Source organism: Lissotriton helveticus, chromosome 4_1 (genome assembly GCF_964261635.1).
Source record: "Lissotriton helveticus chromosome 4_1, aLisHel1.1, whole genome shotgun sequence".
NCBI lineage: Eukaryota > Metazoa > Chordata > Amphibia > Caudata > Salamandridae > Lissotriton > Lissotriton helveticus.
This window is the reverse complement of record NC_136063.1, coordinates 792,973,861-792,987,830: the sequence shown is the minus strand read 5'-3', so window position 1 is coordinate 792,987,830 and position 13,970 is coordinate 792,973,861.

The following is a 13,970-nucleotide window of genomic DNA, read 5'->3' as shown; positions in this document are numbered from 1 at the left end:
TTGCTTATAATACCATTTTCCAACCCCTCCATGGTAATGGTTTTGATAAGCTTTTGAATATCCTTAGTGGGGTTGCAAGGCAGTCTAGTGTAATGATCAGTGTTAGATATCTGCCTGTGAAGTTCATTCCTATAGTTACCAATGTCCTGGAGAACTATTCCACCCCCTTTATCTGCCGATTTAATAATCAGGTTGTCATTATTCCTGAGGGAATTGATCGCACATTTCTCCTCTAGGGAAATATTGTATGGTATAAAGACATGGGACTTCTCTATATTAGATATTTCTTTCAAAATGACCTTTTCAAAAGTTACAATCTCTTTCGGGATCATGTTTGAAGTAGGGGAGAAGGTAGAAGGAGGTCGAAATGGTGTTGTGACACTCTTGGTTTCAGATGGGTTAAGCTCAAAATATGAGCGTAGTCTCAACTTCCTAAAAAAACCAAACAATTCAGACTGAAGGTTCCAGAAGTTTGGGTAGGTAGTTGGAACAAAGGAAAGCCCCTTACTAAGAATGGATAGTTCATGGGTGGTTAGAATGTGGTTAGAAATGTTGAAGATAGGAACAGTATTAAAATTGGCACTGTCTGTTACCACTGGTAAAACTTTTGTCTGGTCTGGCGCTCTCCTGGTGGATTGTGCCATCGTTTCTGTTGTTTGACTCTCCCTCTCTTCTGGGGTTCTGGGTTGCCCCGGGATAAAAAAGGAATCTGATTGCGTGTTGGTCCACTGCCCCCCTCACCCGTATCCGAACTATCGGATGAGTCAGCTGAGGAGTCAGTAAAGCCAACTACAGTGTTTCTATTATTGAAACGTCCCCAGGGTCTGGGTGTTTTATTATATATGCATGGGACCACTGTTGTTTCCAGGAAATAGCTGTATCACAGACTTTACGGAAAGCGACCAAGGAAATATCTTTAGAGGATATTTTGCCCAACTGGGGTATTAACTTGAGCAGCGATAACATGCTCGATCTATTTAACACACATTCCGACTCTGAGTCAGCGAAGATGTCTACAGGTTGGAGGACCCAGTCCACTTCCACATAGGGGTTGGCTATAATTCCCTTGCCCCACCTTGGATAAACCTCCTTCCTGGAGATCTCAGCTCCAGCCATTGCAGTAAGTGCCACCTTACCCTGTGAGGACACTAATGCATCATAGCCCTTCTATACAGGCTTATAAGCAGGGCCATTATCCACTATTGCTAATTCAGTCTGTAATGAGACCAATTGGAGGGAATCAATCTCCTGAGAAACAGAGGCACTTTGCTTGGTTATTATTGGTGGGATGGCAGGCTCCCTAGGATGCAAATCCATCGCAAAGGGAATTTAACCCTTTTATACTTCTCTTATTTATCCTTCACAACTTCCTTTTTGCCTTTCTTCTATCCTTTCTTTTGCAGGGCTTAGGGCCAGGATACTGAATAATGGCCACTGGGTCATTTGCTTTGAATTTTGTGAACATTGAGAACACTTCACAAGTTTTCCCTGAATTAGTGGCTTGGCTCAGGAGTTCCATACCATTATTTATAGCCTCAGGGACTAAGACATCTTCTTTGGAGAGAACTTCCAAATAGTTTAAGTCTACTGACAGGTCACATCTTTTGACCTTTCTTTTGGGTTTAAGTAAGGGACCACCCACTTGGACACTGGCGTTTACAAAACTAGGGTCAAAACTTTTTTTACTGATCAAGATTTCCTCCACAACTGATTTTATGGGTAGTTCTTTCAGTATTACTGAATATTACTGAGAAAATGTCTAGAATCTGGTTGAGCTGTTGGTAGATTTCTCCAATAAGTACAAAATACATGACAGTACATGCTCCAGGCTTTGCAAAGACCTTAAAAATGACACATAATCCGATGATATGTTAATTGGTGGATCCGATAAGTCGTGAGACACCTAGATATTTGATAATATGGCAGTTGTAGAACTAGGGGCACTCAAGAAAATGGCCATAGATTGTTTATGCAGCTTAGGTGTTTCCGTCAGTGCTTCCATACTTCGGTTTACCACCACAGATTCTGGTTTAGGTGTAATCCGGTGCTAGTGAAAACTGTGAGGCCAGGGAAGCTGATTTAGCTTTCATATTCTTACAGACTATGGAGCTACAAAGTAAAGAGTGATCTCTAGGTGGACCTGTAGTTGCTTCACTGGAAAGGGACGCTTGATTATGATTTTGAAACTAGGTATGAGCCCCCCCAGGTTCTCTGCAATCTCAGGCAGATGGATTTCCTCAGCCTTTGACGTCCTGGTCAGCGTTGTCTGCACCACTAAACTAGGAATAGAGTTTTCTTAAGATAATTTTTGACAATCCTCTGGTATTATGCCACTTTCTTCAATGATTCCCAGATGGGGTGCTCTATTTCTTAACAGGTTAGCTTTATCTTTTGATGCAGTCTAGTAGACAGTATTGTTCCTGGTCTAAGTTTCCATGCAGTCATACATCTACCTGAAGGAACATAGAGCGCAATAAGGAAAATAATGTCAAAGAGGATCGTTGAGGGTGGGAGCACCCTAAATCCTGGAAGCCGCAGCAGGTGGATATCTGGGCCGCTTCTGTAGGAGCGGGCTCTGATATCCTAATGAGGTCACTAATGCCACAATGCCCTCAGATCTTGATGACTGCCATGGCACTCTCCTCCTTCCCCTTCTCACCACTCTGCAATAGGTTTTTAGGGAGTGTTAAGAAGACAAAGTTATAAGGTGGCTCCTAGCACCCATGTCTTTCCTTAGATCGTCCAAAGATGGAGGAAGATTCTGAAGAACGAGAACCGCCTCACCTTCCCTGGTAGATGAATGACAGTCTGATACTTCAGGGAAGGGGCACAAGCATTCTAGATGACCCTGCTCCGGGTTACAGGTACAGCATACTTATTAGGTAGAGTGATCACTCCCCGCATAGGCAAGCCGTACCGACCTAACATCGGCCACCTCTGCTTACTGTGGGGTACTGCCCTGTGCCCTAGGCACTTACCCCCTCACGCCTCAGTACCTCGCTGCACAAATGTCTCCTTATATCCGGCCTTCTTCTGCCTCAGCCGGCCTGGTCCAGTCATGCATCTGCTCAGTCCACCATTGAACTTTGCTAATGTGCGCCCCCTTGGCACAACACCAAAGGGGCCCTGATCAGAGCCCTGTAAAGCTTAGGCAAGCGGTGGCGGTCGTCAGGTGGGTAACGGGACAAGACAAGAAGTTGTTGCTAATGGAAACGCCCCACCCACTGTGGTGTCCTGCCTGGCATATAGAGACACGGACACAGGGTGTAGGTGGGAGCTTCTTAATTGTACTTCCTTCGTCATCCTGGTACATCGGCTAACTGCCGTCCCTAGTCCCTGGCTCCTCCCTATCCGCCCGCCCTCGTCCTCCCTCGGGCAGGTCCTAGTGCCCCATGTGTGTGCACCCATCATTACACCCACCACTCACAGGCACAAGGGTCATGCCGGACTCATTGGTCTTGTGGGGCTCTCTTGACTTGGAGGCCCAACTGGACCTAAACCAGAGTTTCAGGCCCCCAGGTGCCCTCAGTGCCACAGCCTCACACCGCTCTGCTCGACACTCTGCCACTGGGCCGCTCTGACTGGACCCCACCGTGGCTGCTGCAGACCACGCCTCCAACATCTCCAACGTCTCATATACACGTAGAATGCACAGGGATGCTGCTGCTGATGGATCTGATGGCAGATAGTGTCCAGGGGACCCCCATCCTGCGACACTCTGTTCTTCTCTGGGCACGAGGGCAAGGATAAGGAATGCAAATCTAACTCCCTGCCCACGTTCTCGGTGGCAGAGCATAAAGGTTTGCTCCTGCCAGGCTGGAGCAGAAACAAAAGCTGCTCCAGCCAATCAGGAGCAAAGCAGTGGGCCGGGCTCCCAGAGCTAGTGGGGCTGCGGGGGTTGTGGGCTTCTCCCACAGTCACTAGCGCTGTAAAGTTGTGGGTGGCCCGGCTGAGACCAAGGCACCCACCATACACAAAAAGGTAAATGCCACTGCAGTGAAGGAGTGGGCTCCCCCACTGCCATAAAAAAGATGAACTATGGTGCCCCAGGTGAAACTGGGGAAGTCAAAGTATTAAAAAAAACACAAGGTCCTGCAGTGTGCAAGTGGGCTCCCCACGCGGACAGAAAAAAACAAAAAACAAAAATCTTAGCTGTGGGTGCTGCATGTTGGACAAGGGCACCCATAATTTAAAAAATATAAAAAGAACATTAGTCGCGGCCTGGCCACTTCATTAGAGAAGCGGCAGAGCTCCAAAATACCCTGCATGGGCTAAGTTTTAAAGTATTCTAGATGCTGTGGTGCCCCAAGAAAGAGCAAGGGCACCACCACCTACAAATAAAAGTGTTGTGGGGGCTGCAGGAAGCAGAGCTGCTCGACAGGAATGTTAAAAAAAACAGTAAGCCTTTTGGGTCACCGAATGCATGACCCTGGGAGAGCTTACTATTTTAGTCAAAGCACTACAAGCTAAAAATATATGACCTTCAGCTAGATGGCAGGGACCTTTTGTGGTTGGTGTTATGGCTGCATTTAGTGGTCTTAAAAGTGTTAAAGAAAGATTCAGACACATTTATGGTTGTTTTGAAATTTAAAAAGAAACTTTTATTTAACATATCTTTGTGAGAATTTGTGTTATTTATTGCCATGTGTGTATTTATAAGAAATACATCATATGAAGGTCATTGATAAACTATTGTGGTGCCTTTTCGACAAAGCCGTTACAGCTCCTTTATATTTGTTGATGTGCTGACTGATCCCCAGATAACGCTGATAAGCCTCTCTTTTACAGTTTGGTGGTCTCACCCTTTGACAAAGCCAGTAGGTCTGTCTTATTTAAAATGACACAACTTTACATTGTTACTCTGGGCCATAGGCACTCACAGCGGACAAAAGATATGGTCTGTGGTATGGTCCAGGGCCCCATCCATGCAGGTGGGGGGTGGGGAAGGGAGGGAGCACTGCTTTGGGAGGTCAGGGGTGGTGTGATATTGGTGTATTCACAAACTTATTTAGGACCAATTCCCAACCTAGAAAAAGTCAGACACATACTGCTGCCAATGGCAGGAGTAAAATCCCTTTAGAGTTTAGGAATGGAAAGGGAAAGAAATAGTGGTTGTACTCAGGAAAGGGGTTCTCCTTCAAGGAAAATCATTTCACTGTAAAGAAAAACAATGAAAAAGCATAATTGCATTTGCCCTCGTGCATGTGCAACTGGCTTCGCATGCACACAAAAGTGACTTTGCAAAACATTTCTGACTATCACAGGTTTCAAGGAGTACTCTTGGAAAGGTTTGCGGATTCCTCTAATTCTTAAATGGTGACTTATACAAGGATGTAATCCTCCTCCTCACGGCACAGTTATGAATATTTTTTATAGAATCAGTCTCAAGATGCTTTTTATTTTGTGCTTTAAAATACGTATTGGGCTTTACTCGACACTGCAGTGATACATCACAGTTGGCTTTGCACAGTCGGTGCAGGATGGAGTGAAACATATAATCTAACCAGGGCCACGGGGATTATATGATTCTGTGGCATTTTTCCGCATAATTGTACATTTGCCACATAATCTATCATCTGCTGCAGAATTTGAAAATTTGAACAAAAAAAGTTTCTATCTCAAATGGATTAAAAGTTACTGAAAATGGAGCAACACATGTTGCTGCACAGTGGAAGGCACTTCACAAAGATGGACTGATCATCTTTCAGTTCTTTTTTGCTATATTTGGGCGTTTACCTGATACTAGCGATGGGACCATACCGTGTTCACATATGTACAAATGTCAAAATAATTAAGTAATGCTATCACAAAAAATGTCGCGTTATGCCGCATTATTTGCATTACTTGCCGCATTATTTAAAATAATTTAGGGCACTAAAGCAAACGGTTTGCAATGCAGACATCCCCGGCAACTCGTCACACACTACGGATCCCTGAAAACAATGGTGCAGATTTACAAACCCCTTGCGCCACTTTTGCGTCACTTTCCCATGTTAAAAAGGACGCAAAAGTGGCGCAAGGGGCTTGTAAATCTGGTTCTTGGTAAATCTGGTTCTTGGTTCTTTTTACATTAGTTACTTTTTTTTATTGTTTTCGTTTCATTTGTTTGTTGGTTTTGTTTCTAACTGTAGATGGCGCTGCGCACCAATTTAAGATGCGTTAAGAGCCTCTCGCTCTTTAGGTTGGAAAAAATGATATGGGATTTACCATAGGAGGCCGGTAATAATCAAGAAAATGTGTCAGTTGTATACGCCGTGGCCTGCAATTGAATCTGCAGCAGCAGAAAAAGGGTGCTTATTTCAGTGGGACACTGTGTAATATTATTTGCCTATTTCTCCAGCGTGAAAAATATTTTTCCATGGAGAAACCCCGATCTCTTACACCCCCTTAAATCATGGAATATGGAAATATTCAGTCCTAGTCCCCACTCTCTCTGCGAGAGGTACTTGAACACCCCTAAACGTATAAGTGTGGGGGCGATGACCCACTTTGCCAGGTAGGTTCAACCAGAGGCGCCCAGAAACCTGCCTCTCTGTGATTGCGTCATTCCGCGATGCTGGCAGATTTTTCTCATTCCCGCAGGTACCAGCAGGGGGTACATTTCAGCGGTTCGTGATTCTGAGAATCAAGATGGTGAATCGACACTCGCAAATAGATTTTTGGCGCTCCCTTGCATAACTTAGGTTTGCAAAACTATTAAGAATGTATCCTGAATGTATATGCAGATCTTTGCATTATCACTCCGAAGAGAAGCTGTTTTTACTCTTCCGGGATCCAGGTACATATATATGTTGTTAAGAAATTATGTAAGAATTATGATCTGCCCAGCTTTGGCAAATGGAAGGTTGACAGGAACAAGTCAAACGTCACTGCCGGCATATGCAAAATAGAAGTGCTTAAAAGTCAGGTCAAAAGAGGAGAACGTCCATAAAACAGGTCACCCCTGAAGTTTGTTCCCGAATTTACAAACCTACATCTTCAGATTTTGCTTCGTGACCTTCTCCGTACATGACTGGCAGTTTTCTGGGAAATTTTGATATAGTTTGCAGATCGATGGACAAGAGTGGGCCACCCTCCCTCCCCCCGCACCCCTAAAAAAACGAAAAAAACAAGAAATATTACATTATTGCACACCTCTTGGCACAGGAGCAGCCATATGCCACTGTGCGCTCCTAAAAAAGATATGGAGAACATGTTATGTTAACAGAGATGTATATAGCGCTGTAATAGCCGACAGTATGGTCTCCTAGCGCTGAATAGATGCAAAGCAGTCCATTATTAAGGCTCGACATTGAGCTCTGTTCGATAATAACCATGATTCAGATTTTAAAAAAACAAACGAAGAACGCTGCTATATGTAATAATTAACTATGATAAAGAGCTGTTCAGAAACACGTTTACTGGCGATAAAGGCTGCAATCACTAAAATACACTTCAATTGTGATGAGAATTTTGTAGCATTGGTAAAGCAAATCGCTCTAATGTTGTCCTGTTCATTTTTATAATCTTTCTGTCACCGTTACGTAGTTTCGTTATTAAAGGGAATCGCTGGAATGTAATGATAATATGTTTTAGAAATGCGGTTTCTGTCCAGTAATCAGTAACTTCCAGTTGATCCAGGTTCCGCCACATGAATTTTCAGAATAACGTTTTAGGAAGGAAACTCTCCACTCGATGACACGTGCATGTTTTTTTTTAATAGTTTCAGTCATTTTTTTTCTTTGTTTTTTAACGAGCGGCACGTGCAGGTCTACGTCCAAAAGCGTATAAACTGCAAGGGAATTTGAGTTGAAAACATTCGCAACTGGCACGTTCGCAAGAGAAGCTGATATGGGATTATAACAATTCGCTTTCTTATAACGCGTTTTATTCCATACTTTTCTAATATATATATATATATATATATATATATATATATATATATATATATATATAAATATATATATATATATATATACATATATATACATATATATATATGCATATATATATATACATACATATATATATATATACATACATATATATATATATATATATATATATATATATATATATATATATATATATATATATATATATATATATATATATATATATATATATATATATATATATATATATATATTTGTATTTCAGGTGTTACTATCACCCGACCTAATGATACTCAATGTATCGACAGGGTGCGATGAAAGGCTGTAAAATAGCCTTGTGGGGGTTGAAACTTCGTGATCTGTCCATCGCTCAGGGGGTCAGGTGGAGGATTCTTGGTGGCCCGTGTCGCTGCTTGTGTTCACATGTACCATGCGTACACACGACCATGTTGCACGCATGTCCACCAGCGCATGCTTGAACGCCACACATATTTCAGTGGAAACTATTACTATTTACGACCTTTACGTTGCGCTGTTGCACACCTAGGGAACACACAATTCTGTGATTGCAACCGTGACCTAATTTCAGCGGATACACGGCTCCCTGGTTTGGAAAGAGCATGCACGTGGACTGCGCATTGCAGGGTCGGACTCGGTCCTCTTTTCCCTTTCTAAGGATTAAAATAACTCAAAATTCAGGCAGCTGGTCATTGTGGTTGCGATACGATGGCTCAGATTTACCTAAACGCGGAACCTGCGGACATTTCTTGAGTTTGGACTGAGAGGATTTTCCATTCTAAACATGTTTTGAACTTCACAGACCTGTGCTACTGCGACAGCAGCAGGGCAGCAATATATTTTTTGTTTAAAAAAAAAAAAATTCAAATTGCAAAGCCGCCTTTATTAGGTTAATGTGACATTTTGGTAATTAGCGTTTAATGCCACGTAGGTCTCCCTAGGTTTCCGAGGCAGGGCTATATATAAGTTTCCTTTTTTCTTGCTGCTAGTTTTCCTGGGACCAGTTTCATTATCAATGAAGCCGGCACAACCACTTCCACTTCTCTCCACACGGTGGCAGTAAAACCGTCTTCTCGCGTTCATTGCAGTGAAGGGCCCGCGCCGGTTTTATTTAGTGCCACCTAAGAGCAAACACACTCACTTTACAGGTTAATGATCGCTCGTTGCCTAAATATGGGCGGCCCTGACCTTCCCGTGCCCCCCTCCTCATGTTGGGCCACTTATAATTAGGTTATTTGCTGACTGCCGTCAGCACCTGTGCTCTTTCCCCAGCTCCCATGGGGCCTGGACGTTGCTTCTATTGATCAGGACAAAGTTCCCTCGGTGTTTGTCTCCGCCTTCGTTGTAAAATACAGGCCCTGGGAGCACAACCGCCGGTCAGGGCGAGGTGTAGCACCGGGCACGGGGATTTCTGGTTAGGGGGGGGAGGGGGGGGGGAGTGGAAGAGGGGGGGAGGTGTGTTTCCTACTCCCATCCTCTCCCATCCCGTGCCTCGGTCTCTGGAAATTGCATGGACGTTTACAGTATTTCTACAATGCGAACTCAGCCTAAAGGCAGGTGTGATGTGAACTGTACAGGGTCAAAGACAATCACAACGCCATAGTGATAGGAAAGAAAGCTGGGTTGTGGACGTGAATGCATTGAGACGTAGGGCTGTGTAAAGAGCGTAAATTAACTTAAAGAAAACCACAAACCATACTGAGGGGCAGATTTACCAGCCCCTTGCGACACATCCACGCCGCCGTTGCGTCAATTCTGTGACGCAGCGGCGGCTTAAACCATGCGCCATATTGTGTCGTATTTACAACTTGACGCATCACGTTGTAAACCCCTGCGCCACATGAAACATGCGTCAGGTTTCCTGTGGGCGTTTCGCCACAGGGTGGACGTTCCGTCGCAGGTATGCCTCGGAAAAGTGATGCAGTGAAATCTACAAGATATAACGGAGTCACTTTTATGGCCAGGCTGCGTCAAAACCCTGCGCCTGCTTGAAGCAGGCGTAAGGAGTGACGAAGTATGTTAGGCATAGGGCACCCCCGAGCCTTGCTGAACCGCGTCGCACTTGCGACGCGACTCCAGCAATGCGCCGCATTTCCACCGGGGAATGCAACACACATCTGCCCATCTGTGCTCCACGGCGCGCCGCATTGTAAATGCGGCGCATCAGTGGTGGAGCACGAGTGGTTTTGCGTGTCACAAGTGTACTGGCACATCCCTGCTGATTTGCAGATATGCGCCAGACCTTGTAAATCTGCCCCTGAATATTTTCCTTCTAAAAGTAGGTCCAGTGTAGTGGAAGGAGGACTGCGGGCTTAAGTTGACACAATCCTGCAGAAAGCTCCACCTTTATAAACACAATGGCGTAGCAAAGGTGCCGCAGGCCTTCATGCTATGATGGTGTGATCCTGGTGGCCAGGCCGAGTAATGGGGCACATAAGAATGACGACACTCACACACTGGAGATGGATAGGGAGATGAACCCACCTGCGGTTCCTCCCCTTTTATTCAACCCGGCGGGCCAGCCGCGGATGACGTGCAGTGTACATCCGGTCCCAGCATCGGCCAACGAGACCCCTGACCTATTACACATGCGAGGGTGACCACATTTTGAAAAGCAAAAACCTGGACAATCTCTCAAACGCAGAAGTAGCTCACCAATTTTGTATCAATCATGGGATACATAATGACTTCATTAATAGCACTCATTAACATAGAAAACACACCTTAAAGGGCAAATTAGAGGCTTAGAAATCAATTTCAAATGATCAGAAAGAATTATTTAACTCTTGTGCATAAAGAAGCCATCACGTGTTTTACGACCAAAGAAATAAGTGTGTTGCTTCATCAGAATTTAGTGCTATACAAAGGTTTTTTATGGGCAAAATACGAATTAATTATGACACAGAGATCAGTCTAATTAAAGACAACATTTATAATTAATAAGTATGTAGATCAATAGAAGGAAGGTACAAAAAAACAAAAACTAAAATTGAAAATGAAAAATGAAAAAAGACAAAATGTTAACAACAACCTATAACAAGTATATATTGTGGGTTCTTTACTGATGCATGACTAAATGTAGAGATAAGAACATTCCCCAAACTATAGATGATGATAACTCATATTCAAAATTTTAAGGCATATTTACAGACCGGGGGTGTAAGGCACACTCAACAAAGAGAACTGAAGAGCTGTCTAGTGATCCTACAAACCCAAAGTTAATTCATGTAAGATTGAGGATATAGAGGATGACCATAATCTCAATTTGGTAGCTGATTGGTGACAAGGATTTAAATCAGCTGATTTAATTTTTAATGAAGGGTGTGATACTTAAAAAAATCAGTGATTAATTATTTTACCTGAGTTCAAATGAAAGCGGGGGTGCAGTACAAAATTCAGTATCATCCATTGTCGTAAAGAAGAGCCATTTAGAAGATTGATCAGTTAGAGATTACATGTGAATGTCCAAATATATGTGTAAAAGTATCCTGAAGAATTCCTTTTAAGACATGGGGAATGCCACATTATTGTATTGGATTTGTGGGTAAGGGTGACTTTGGTGATATTTAAGAGGTTGCTTACCATTTTACTTTAGATAAGTGAAGAACAATACCGTACAACAGTGTTTTTTAGTCACAATTTATTTCTGAAAAATATAAACAGATGGTATACTGTTAAAAAAAAACCTGGTTGGGTTCATGGTTATTCTTTACAAGTTGGTAGATTAGCCCAATCAAGGTTATTTCTTGTGGCTTACCAGAAAGTGAGACTGTACAGAAAACACATAAGAACGAGGCACTAAGCAGAATTAAATGCAACTTGTACTCAGAGCATCCTTTGTGTTAATTAAATAGTTTTCTGATAGCAGTGCTAAATATTTGTTTTTGGAACGCAAGAAGATCTGCATCCGTCCTTGTTCCGTCGATTAAATGTGAAAAAATGTACAAAATTTGCTAGGAAAAATGGTGAAAAACCAGAACTGTCCAGCAAATCCGCAATACTAGCACCTGTATTACATAGAGTGCATGCATGCCCTTTTCTGCACCCTTGGAGTACTGCAGTATTACGAAACAGGCTGCAGTTGTTTATGCTGCCCCTTCCGTACTACAGATAGTGCTGGTGCTGCAGTATTGGAGCACCCCCGCATCTTAAAAGTGGTTTGTCCTATGCAAATGAGGAAAACACTTTGCCTCTGTGTAAAGTTATTGACACGGGTGCAGAGGCAAAGAGGCCTTCAGGAGGTGCACTGACTGTATGCCACAAAGAGGCGGTGGACAGTCAATATGGCTTCCGATGGCACTCGTTTGGGCGGGGCAAAAGAGACTCCATTGACCCCCCACATCCTCCTGAATCTGGCTGCAGTCACTCGCAGGACCCGCCTTCAGGGGCATCTTCATCCTCTCATTTGAAGTGCACACGACTGCCTCCTGCATAGTAAAAGACAGAGGGGCTGCTTCAAGCTGTTTTTCCATATTCCACAAATGCTCTGCTCCCATGGAAGTCATGAGTTTGCTGCTGTCCAAGGGTCATCACATTGATTGGAATAGGGAGGGTTCACTGTGCCCGTTTGCTCCTGATGGACCTGTTTTAACCCCTTCAATGCTGCCGTCGGCCAATGCTACCTCGCTGGTGCTGCCGTCGGCCAATGGCCGACGCGGCCCCGCCCGTTTTGCAGAAGTGCCGCACTTCCGCAAAATCGCGGGCGCAGTGGAGGGGTTAAGGTGCACTATGACACAAGCAGAGAGTGTGTGTCCATTACATAATACAGGCCATAGCTACATTCTTAATGGAAGTAGGGAAAAAATCCCCCTCACGTGTTACCCGGTTTGGAAGCAAAAAAACAGTCATAATTGGGGTTCAGTAGTCTCCTTACACTCCTGCGTCTTGGTGCCACTGCATCTGCTGTATTGTTGATAGCCATACCGCTGCATAAAACAATGCCTTTGGTCACAGGTTCACAAAGTTACTGATTATTGGCTTTTGCATAGTTTGTGGAGCTGCCTAATTTTCCTCCACCTGTGCCAGAGGGTAGTTTTTCTCTTGGGAGTGTTAGTTTAGGACTGAAACCAGATGTGCCTTTTTCTTGCAAGTATTGTGAAATGATGTCATGCATTTTGCATGTAAGTGCTTACATTGCGTAATTTTTCCTCCTGGGTGACTCACTACTCATGAGGGTGAGGTTGTCGCAGTACACGTCGCGACAAAATATTGGAAATAGAGACTATGTGATATTAACACGTTGAAAACGTTCCCCACTTTCATGCAAAAAATCGAATTAGTGTGGAACTTAGCTTTTTTTTGTAGTTCATATGCAAATATGTAACTCAAGGAAAAGTTGCAAAAGAAACCTTGTCAGCTTCTCACAAAACTACAGATGGGATTAATGGTTGTTTTACGTAATATTCCCAACAAAAATATTGGCGACAAAATATCAGTATAAAAATACTGAAAACACAAATATCAACTTTATATACTTTGTATGTAAAATCAAAAATATCGACAACAAAAATATAGAAGACACCAGTATCCTCCAAAAATGGTTAAGCATGAAATTGTTAATATTATACACAATATGAACTTTAAAACATATATTACCTTTGAAAATAACCTACATTACATGTATATTTATAATATAATAACATGTAAGCACATTTATAACTTATAAACATAAAATAAAAAATATACTCAAAAATAACTGCAAAAAATAAAGTTACTTATCACATTTTATGTAAGCATAAATAAAAAAATATTAATCACATGAATATAGTATTAAATATTAAGGGGTTCATTACGATGCCGGGAGGAAAGCCACCGCCTGACACGCCTCGGACTCGGGACTGACCGACTTGCGGTTGGCAGTTCCGACTGCCAGATTACGAAGCGAACGAACACTGTTCGGTCGGATTCCCATTGTTTCCTATGGGAGCTCGTGTTACGCCCCAGAACCGGCCGTAACAAAGCATCCTTTGGGGAAATGGGGTGTGTGTGTAAAACCCTGCACTATGTCGCAGGCACCCAGTGGTGCCTGCCACACTGTGCAGGGTTTTACAGGGGGTACCTTATGGGGGACCCCCTCGG